Genomic DNA, 9,041 nt, shown 5'->3' on the forward strand with positions numbered 1-9,041 from the left:
GACCCCACAGGCCATGCAAGTGTGGCGGACAAAGGGACAGCATGTAACCCGGAGTGGGCTGGAGTGGGGCATGCACTGGACACGCTGTGGGCACCTGGCCGAGAAGGACTGTGGTCTTCATAGAGGGAGGGGCCGTCTGGGAAGGCTTTCTGGACTGGGTGGCCCCGGAGCTGGGCCGGACAGATGAACGGATTTTTATTTGTCATCCAGGGAAAGAGCTCTCAGGCAGAAGGTACAGCGTGGCAGAAGCCAGGCCGACGGGGACCAGGCTGGGAGGGCCCCGGAGCTGTGACAGGACAAGCGGGTAGGTGGGACCTCCAGAAGCCCCTTACTGCGGTGTGGGGGCTGTGCTGCAGGAGAGGGCACCTCTCTGCCAGGGTTTTGGGCAGGGGGATCTGTGGGGGTCCCTGGGGGTTTTCTGGGAGGGGTGCCCTATGGGGGTGTCCTTGCACACACGGATCGACTGATGTCAAAACTCTCCCCTCTACATGGAGAGTCGGGGTGCTGGCGGCTGTGCCGTGGGCAAGCAGGAAGGCCAAGCTCAGACCCTCAGAGCCCGAGGCTCGAGGCCATCCTTCCCAGGTCAGTGTTCTGGAACTCCCCAAGAAGAGGCCTCTCTGCCTGAGGGTGAGCCCCAGCCATTCCTAGTCCCCCATGTGCAACCAAGTCCTGGGTGCTGGTGGGCAGGGGACACTCTGAGGTGCCTCGGTTTCCCCCACAGGGTCCAGGTAGTCCCCATATGCTTGAGCTGTGCTGAGCCTTAATGGGTTAATGCTCCCAGGAAACCCAAGACCAGAGGTCACCCTCCCCTCCTTGATTCCCACCGCTGAACTGGGCCTCCCAGCACCAGCTCTCCACTCCCACTTCCACCTCTGCACCAGGCTGTCTTTTGAGAAGTGAACTTGCACACTGCCTGGGCCACCGAACCAGCCTCACGTCCTTGCACAAATGTCCATCTGTCTTTCCAGGCCTCCCAACCTGGGGCTGATCCCCAAGGAGCCCCTTTCCAACTGCAGCACCCCCTTGCTGCCACCCTCCACACCCGCTCACCCCTTGGCCTTCCCCAGACAGCACCACCTCCACACCCGCCCCCCAGCCAAGCTGGGGGTGAGGGGAAGTGTTGGGGCTAATTACCCCTGGGTGATAATTATTCAGTTAATAATCACAGGCTGTATCACCCCTCCCCAGGCCCCATTTCCGGTGACCTCAAAAGCTGCAGGCACTGATGTTCAGTGTCATAAAGCCAGGTCATCAGGTAGGGGCAGAGCCGGGGCTGAAGAGGGGTGACCAGTTTCTTTTCCTGGTTTAGCACTGGAGTCCCACCTCCCAGAAATCCCAGGGAAACAGAACACTTGGTCCCCCTGGCTGGAACCCGGGTCCCCTTGCCTGGCCCAGAGCTCTGCAGCCTCAGACCGCTCGCTGCAGTCTTTTGCATCCACAGGAGGCAGATGTTCCAGAAACCATGCCCCAAAGGGTACCAAGGTCTCTGTGTCTGGCTGGTCAGGGAGCAGCCTCAATGGCCTCTCCCCCCACTCTCTAAAGCCTCACACCAGGCTGACGCCACAGACCCTCAGACTGGAGCCAGCCCTGCCCGGCGCCGCCCACCCAGGTCAGCATCCCTTACCCAGGTCAGTGCACAGCGTGGCCAGAAGCAGAAGCACCAGGAGTGGCCTCATTGTGGGGTATCTGCCAGCTGGGACTGAGGAAGAGCCAGCAGCGGGCGCCTTTATATGGCTGGCTTCCCGGCCAGAGCAGACCTAGTAATTTAGCTGGAGATGAGCTTGGGCCAGCCAGGCCAGCCTGACTCACGCCGCCTGGGCTTCCCTTTGCCCTGCCCCCACGGTCCCCAGGGGCTCTCAGAAGGTCCCCTGTGCCTCCGTTCCCCTCTTTCTGTTCGGAACCATCCATCTCCCTGTCTCTGCCATCATCACAAGGCCCAGGTTGAGCTGGGAAGAAAGCAGGAGGCGCAGGCATGGTGTCTGTGGTGACAACCCGCTCTGGAGTCTTAGGGACAGGGTCCTTTCTGGGGTTTGGGGGACACAGTCCCCCAGAGCTCTTCCAAGTAGGCATAGCCATCTCTCCCATGCTTCTCCCCTGAGCCAGGGCAAGCAGGGAGGCTCCAGACTCATTTTAATGGAGAAACTGAGGCATCACAGGCTTCAAGCTGGCTTTGGACCACCCGGAGCTCTGCTAAATGCTGCTGTGATTAGGAGACCTGGGCAGAACCCGAGCCCACATTCCTAGCAAGATCCTTGAGGAGCTAGTGCTGCTGGTCTGGGGGCTAACTAACCAGAGGCGAGCAGAGCCAGGGGGCACCTGACACCCTGTTGGGAGCTGTGACACTGCCCATCAGGCTTCCAGGCCAGGCTTGTGGGAAAGTGGGTGACCAGGGTGCCCTGGGGGGTGCAGCCTGCTCACAGTGGGCGGCCCGCGCTTGGCATCTGGTGGAGGGCGCTCACATCTCCTGATGTCTCACTCCACCCGCTCCGGGGGCCACCAGCCTCTCTCCCCTGCAGCTATGGTCCCCTCCCCAGTGACCACAGCCACCCTTCTGGATGCAGCTCCGACTGGGTCTGTCTGCCCAGAGTCAGCGCCGTCTGCTTTGAGTAACTCTGCCCCCGCGTCAGCCCCCAGAGTGGACCCCCACTCACCTCCTGGCCCTCCCTCACCCAGACCTGGCCAGTGCCCATGGCCCTCTCCCCAGCTTCCCCTCCCCGGGAGAAGTGTGTTGTCTAGAGCACCCTCAGACCCCGCTGCCCTGCCTGTGGCCTCAAGGTGCCCACCTGGAGCCTGTGGTCTTTCCCAGTCTCCATCCTCCTGCAGAGAATGGGCTGAGCTGCTGAGCACAGGGCAGCTGTCGGTGGGGTGGGAGGTGGAGATGTCTGGGCTGGGGTCCACACGCACGCATGTTGGGCCCCTGCAGGGCAGGATGGGTCAGGTCTCCAGCTGGGGCCAAGCTCTCTCTGTGCAGCCAAGGAACCTGGAACCTAAATTCACACTAGACTGTCGTTTCTTTTCTTTCTTTGCACACGTAACCCATGGGATCTTAGTTCCCTGACCGAGGATAGAACCTGTGCCACTGTGTTGGAAGCGCAGAGTCTTAACCACTGGACCAGCAGGGAAGTCCCTGTCCAGTTTGTTTTGATGGTACATTTGTCAATGATATTTTAGCTTTTCTAATGCTTCTTTTAAAACATTCATGTTTTTGGCTCTATGGTGTGTGGGCTCCCATTTGTCCCAGACCCCAAAAGATGAGGGTGGGTAAGGAACCAGAGCTCTCCTCACTTCCCCTAAGACTGTGGGAGACACTGGCTGAGCAATCCTGGCGTCCACTCCATCCACTCCTCCCACTCCATTTTCCCTCCTAGCTTGGTGACCTCCTGTGGCCATGAGCCATGGCAATGACCAGGCCTTGCGCTGCAGCCCATGGCTTCCCTGACCTGAAGCCCAGTCTTGCCTGGAGCTGTCCTGACAGACAGACTGGACTCTGAAGCCTGGGTGCCTTTCCAGATTCTGCCTGAGCACTCAGCCCAAGCCTGAGCAAGTTCTTTGATCTTCTTGGAGGAGCATGTGGTTGGGAAGTGCAAGATGGAGCCCAGACTGGAGAGTTCTATTTGGAGCAGTGAGCCAGCCAAAGACCCAGCTTAGGGTCCAGAAGGCGGAGGCCAGACACGGCCTTGGGTCTGTGCACGCAGCAGAGAAGCTGTGGGAGGCAGACAGCACCTGGAGCCCCAGCCCCACTGCTGCAGGTGGCTAACAGCCACTTGTTCAGGTGTTGCTGACTACTGCTCAGTGCCAGGCTTGGGTCCGGGGTGCAAGGACGAGGGGCTGGGGGTGGGGAACTGGGAGAGCCACAATCAGAGATCAGTCATTCGGGGCACACACAGGGCAGATTCCAGGGTGGGCTGCATTTTGAAGTAGGGTGGGGAGGGGGTGCTCTGAGGAGGAGGAGCCAGGGCAGAGCAATAGGCAAGGGAGGCGGACTCCCAAAACCCTCCGACAGGCAAGGTCAGAGGGGTCTCAGCCAGCGGGCACAGCGCTCCTCAAGCTGAGGTTGGTATTCCTGGGGACCTGTGAGAGCTCCTTTCCCCTAGTAGGTCGGCATGGAAAAGCAGACTCTCTTCTGCAGCAAAGCCTCTGCAGTCCTGTGGGGTGGGGGTCTGAGAGGGTCAGCTACCTGTAGAGACCTCTTCCAGGGAGGGGGTCCTCTCCTCCCCACAAAGAGAGCAGGAGGGCAGAGGCTGCCTGGCCCGGGTGTGGGCAGAGAAGTGTGTCCAAGCACCTGTTCACCCAGGGGCTGGGGTAGGGGGAGAGTCTACCCAGAAGGCATCTAAAACTCACTCTTCTACAAGCTGGGTGCTCTCCCGTTAAGGCTTAGACTCTCAGCACAGGCCAGTTGACATAAGGCCTCCTCAGGCTGGCACTGCCCTCCTCTCCCCAGAGCAGCTGAGAGGGCCTTGGAGCATCCTGCCCCGCACACCTGTGGGGCAGGCGAGGAGACTAAGGTGACAGTGAGGCCCGAGGCTGGACACTGCCCAGAGGGGCTTGATCCCACCTCCAGGAAAAGACCTTGGCCCAGGGACAAAGCCCAGGGCCTCCCCATAAACAGGGGGCTGAGGCCTGCTCCTGCCCCTTCCCTGCTTCCTACCCAACCTCCCACCCCGTGCTGGGCAAGGGGCAGTGAGGTCCCAGGTGGGATTCGGACCCCCAGAGTTCAGAGGTTGGGAAGAGGGTGTTCCTATGTCTATTCCAGCAAGGAGTCTCCTGAGCCCTGACCCTGGTCCCACTCTGAGCCCTGACCCTGGTCCCATTCTGAGCCCTGACCCTGGTCCCATACTGAGCCCTGACCCTGGTCACACGCTCTGAGCCCTGACCCTGGTCACATGCTCTGAGCCCTGACCCTGGTCACATGCTCTGAGCCCTGACCCTGGTCACACGCTCTGAGCCCTGACCCTGTTCACACACTCTGAGCCTTGACCCTGGTCACACTCTGGGCCCTGACCCTGGTCCGAGTCTGAGCCCTGACCCTGTTCACACACTCTGAGCCCTGACCCTGGTCCCATACTGAGCCCTGACCCTGGTCACACGCTGAGCCTTAGTCCTGGCCACAAAGAATGGAAACTCTTCTCATCTTAGGGCCCATGAGCAGAGTGCTGGGAAAGGAGAGGAAGGCTGGCTTGCTCAGGGGCACCAGGTGCCTCACAAAGGGCTTAAGCAGTCAGTGGAGAGCTCAGGCTGGTGGGTCCTGGAGTGTCCTGAGCAGAAAGCCATGTGTCCTGAGTGACTCTGGCACCCACCCTGACCAGTCTCGCCTCCTCCCTCCCTTCCTTCTCACAGAGCCTGGCCCCTGCTCCCAGCACTGCAGCCTTCTGTTTTCCCGCAGCAAGGACAATTTCAGCTTCTCCATACTGATCCCTAAAGACCCCTGTCTTGGGGCGGGGTTCTCTGAGTGTCCACGTGGACAGGACTGTCCCAGCTGCCTCCTTCCAAGGTGAGACAGAGCGAGCTGCAGGATGAGATCATTCCCTCTGGGTCCCCCCGTTCTGGGTGGGCAGGTGCTCCAGTTCCAGCTGGTCTGGGCAGCAAGGAGCCAGGGTGCTAGGACGCCTGGGCCCCTGAGCGTGGGCAGCTGGTATTTTCCAGGAGCAGGAGGGTGATAAACTGGATAAACAGGGGTGTCCCAGCAGCCAGCATCCTGTGCGGCACACCCAGGACAGCCTGGCACTCCCTCCCTGCAGGTTGGGGCTGAGTCACGGAATGGGGGCCCTGGAGGTGGGCCAGGAAGCTCATCAACCAGAGCAGGGGCCAAGGCCTCCAGGAAGTGGTGCATGAGAGAGGCTCCCTGTCTGAGACTGTGCCCTTGGGTTCTGTTGCAGCAGCACGTCATGGAAACTTTGGCACACCCTGGGCAGAGCCTGGCCGGGGAATTTCACTCTCCGTTATCCTGTTAAATGTAATGCCAAGGAACAGCCAAGTCAGAGGCAAGCTCCTACCTTCCAGCGTCCAGCTCCTTCCAGCACCCCCTGCTGGCAAAGTGGGAGTGTGGCAGGCAGTGTCGCTGCCAGAAGCTGTGCACCAGTGGGGTGTGGAGCTGAGCCTGGTTCACCACCAGCAGTGAGAGTAACAAAGGGAAAGTCACTGAGTTGGACGGCCTGGGTCGCGGTGGGGCAGGCAGCTCCTGTAGGAGCACTTGCGCCCGGCACGTCGTCTTCAAGGTCAGTGCAGGTCCTGACAGGAAGACATCTACCTCGCCTCTCTGGCGGGCGGTGACTCAGACCAGCAGGAGGAAGGAAGATTTTCTCCCCGCCCAGCAGCAGCACAGCCAATGAAAAGCCACCTCGGTGTGAACTCCCAGTTTCCTCCAGTGGACGTTTGGTTCATAACGGCCCCTCCCCTCTCCCCTTCTCCTCTGCAAAAGCGGTTCGTCTTTGGTTTTCTAGACGTGCAGTGCGTATAGCTCACCAGAGCTGCGTTCTTTGCCAATCCCAAATTGCGATCCTTTGCTGTTCCCGAATAAACCCATTTGGCTGGTAAATAATGGCTGCTTTATTGTTAGCAACCCCTTCCCCTGGCAGAGACCACACGGCCCTCAGGGTTCCATCAAACCTCGGGGAGTGGAGTGGACTGACGCTCCAGTTCAAGACTGGAAGTGTTATAGAAACCGTGGCGTCGGAAAGAGACAAGCGGCACTCAAAGATGCAGAACTGTGGGGAGCAAGCTCCGCCCGTGGCAAAGGTCATGAGGAAGGAGGCTCGGCATACGCAAAGGCGGGATCGAGCCTCAGGAGTCTCCCTGAAAATTCTCGAGCATCTACCCCCAAAACCAGAGTCTGCCTACTTTCTGCTTTGTGCTTTCACCTACACCTCTGACTTTACGGGGGGCTGTCCCCCACCACCTCTCTCTGAAAAAAGAGTTAGCTTACAGCTCCAGTTAATAATTCCTGGGTCTGACAGTGTTTCAACCTACAAACTCCTTTGGAAATCCTCTAGCCTGCCTGAATAGGTTTTTCCCGGCCACATGTGATTGCTCAGAGCCTCCCAACTGTGAGAGGCATGAGATGTTCTAAACTGTCTAAACACAGATTCCTTTGAGCAGTTAAAAGATTGATTAGAAATTGTATTGGTGAAGGGTTTTTCACTTATTGGGCCAATGTTTGCTGCTAAGTCTCCATACCCCTTACCTACTGTGTCCTTGGCGGTGTATTGATTGATATAATGGGTGTATAGAAATGTAAGTAGTAGCCTCAATGTTTGTAACCTTGGACCCTTGAGTTAATTCTTTTCTTGATTGAGCCCACCTCACCTTTGCCCTATAGGAATGCAGCTTTGTCCAATGCTTTTTTGGAGGCTGGTGCCTGACTTTGGAATAATCACCTTTAGAGAAAAATAAGTTCCTTAAAATGTTAACAGGCCTCCTGGCAAGAAGATGATGTAATTCACCTGAACTTTTGCATATGATAAGTTTGAAAGCCTGGCTTCGATTAGAACCAGGAACTGCTGTCCTTGCGCGACTCCACCCCTTCCCCCATTATCCTCTATGCACAACTTAAGGTAGAAAAAACTACTTTGGAAAATAAAGTGCGGGCCTTGTTCACCGAAACTTGATCTCCCCATGTCGTTCTTTCTTTCACCTTCTAGCTGAATTTTTCCTCTGAGGCGGGGAAGCTCGTCAAGCCTACTAATTTTGCCTGGGCTTCTAAGATCCGACCGGGGAGGCCTTAGTGTCTCCTCTCCTTTGGGAGAACGGGAGGACGGCTGCGGCCTTCGTAGGTGACGTAAATTCCCTGCTTTGGAATTTTATTCAGCCTCTTTTCTCCACTAAATTTCCTCACTGAGCTATCCTCATCCTATTACTCTTTATATCTCTGATAAAATATTTAAATAAATAGGTTGTCGACGCCGTCCCCGCTTCGAATACCCTGGATCAGCCGGGGCTGGACCCCGGCACAGAACAGCAGGGTTTATTCAGCACTGGTGCCCGCTCGGCAGAGTTACTTCCAAAGGCTGAGTGTCCTGGCTTTGTTCTGGGTGTCTTTTATACACCAGAAACTTCTAGCTCAAAAAGCTCAGATCCCTCCCCTGCAACAAGCAAGCAAGATCACAGAAGCGAAAGTGGTGATTGATGAGCAGCAGCTGTTTAAAACAAGATAAGGGAAGAGAAAGCAAAAGGTTGTTACTTTCACTGGGGCCTTTGATCTCTCTCCCGTCTCAGAAGACCCCTCTGAGGGCGTCTTGGGCCTGGCCTGGAGCATACTTCTTGTCAGGCTTCTGGGACTCCAGAGGGTGAGGCCACCTAGGGGCAGGAGCAGGGTGGCTCCAGGGCCACACTCCCCATCCATGTGAGGACGCAGGGGATAGCTGAGGCCACGCTTGTCCAGGGAGTGGGCTGTCTCTGCCAGGTCCAGACCTTCAGCTCGTGCCCCTTCCCAGGTGGGGGAGGGTCTTGAATGGGCACCGACATGGCAGAGTGGGCACAGCGTTGCCACCTGTCTGTCCCCAGCTTGGAGGATGCCAGGAGGAGAACTTTGTGTCTTTAATGCTGCCCTGAGGTTCTTCCTCCCCAGCGTTCAGATGCCCTCTCGGCTGGCGAGGGTCCTGCTCCTAGCTCCACCCCACGCAGTTCACGCCACCACTGGACCCCCTCTGCCTTCCTGTGCCTGCTGTGCCCATCTTGGGGCCTGCTACCTGGACGGCCCACGTCACTGTGGGGCAGGCGGCTCCTGCAGGACCGCACCTGGGCCTGGAGAAGCCCGCTGGCCCCCCCAAGGGCGGCACCACCTTGCTGGTTCTGCTGCAGAGGTCTAGATGCTGGGCACGCAGGGCCTTGGCACCCCCCGGCCACCAGGACCCTGGCAGCTCTTCTCAGTCTACAGCTGGGAGACAGGTCAGGGAGGACAGGTAAGCTGGAGACAGTGAAGGCCGCTGCACACTGTAGTCATGCATTTATTCACTCATCCCACAAATATCTGTTTATGTGCCTCCTACACGCTGGGCACTGTGCCCAGCCTTGGCCCCTGTGTCTCTGAACACACTCCGCACAGT

General features: G+C 58.0%; 1 long non-coding RNA gene across 1 annotated transcript; it reads left to right on the forward strand.

Annotated features, from left to right (window-relative positions):
* Positions 1-209: 209 nt before the first annotated feature.
* On the forward strand, positions 210-1,622 carry LOC138990769 (uncharacterized). The gene is made up of 3 exons (XR_011466869.1): positions 210-304; positions 495-582; positions 1,442-1,622. It is a non-coding gene; the product is annotated as an uncharacterized lncRNA (long non-coding RNA).
* Positions 1,623-9,041: the final 7,419 nt, after the last annotated feature.

The sequence above is a fragment of the Bos mutus genome, chromosome 14, assembly GCF_027580195.1.
Source record: "Bos mutus isolate GX-2022 chromosome 14, NWIPB_WYAK_1.1, whole genome shotgun sequence".
Lineage (NCBI taxonomy): Eukaryota > Metazoa > Chordata > Mammalia > Artiodactyla > Bovidae > Bos > Bos mutus.